Genomic DNA, 609 nt, shown 5'->3' with positions numbered 1-609 from the left:
ATGGCTCCGTATGAGGCCTTGTATGGGAGGAAATGTCAATCTCCGCTATGTTGGTATGAAGCTGGAGAGAAAAGCTTGTTAGGGCCGGAAATGATAGCTGAGACTACTGAACAAGTCAAGAAAATCCGTGATAGGATGCTTACGGTGCAGAGTCGTCAAATGAGTTACGCCGACCAGAGGCGAAGGCCCTTAGAATTTGAGGAAGGAGATCATGTTTTCCTTAAGGTTACTCTGACCACGGGAGTAGGTAGGCAAAGAAGTTGAATCCTCGATACATTGGTCCATTTCAGATCCTGGAGAGGATTGGACCGGTGGCGTATCGGATGGCTCTACCACCTCATCTTTCGAACCTGCACGACGTGTTTCACGTGTCGCAGCTTCGGAAGTACACCCCTGATGCTAGCCATGTGTTGGAACTTGAATCGGTTCAGTTGAGGGAAGATTTGACGCTTCCAGTGGCTCCGGTCAGAATTGATGATACTAGTGTCAAACGGTTGCGTGGAAAAGAGGTTTCATTGGTCAAAGTGGCATGGAGTCGAGGTGGTGTTGAGGAACACACTTGGGAACTTGAGTCGGAGATGCGAACGGATTATCCGCATTTATTCTCAG

This window comes from Arachis duranensis, chromosome 1, assembly GCF_000817695.3.
Source record: "Arachis duranensis cultivar V14167 chromosome 1, aradu.V14167.gnm2.J7QH, whole genome shotgun sequence".
In the NCBI taxonomy this organism is placed as follows: Eukaryota; Viridiplantae; Streptophyta; class Magnoliopsida; order Fabales; family Fabaceae; genus Arachis; species Arachis duranensis.
The sequence above is the reverse complement of the archived record's forward strand: the minus strand, read 5'-3'. Positions refer to the sequence as shown.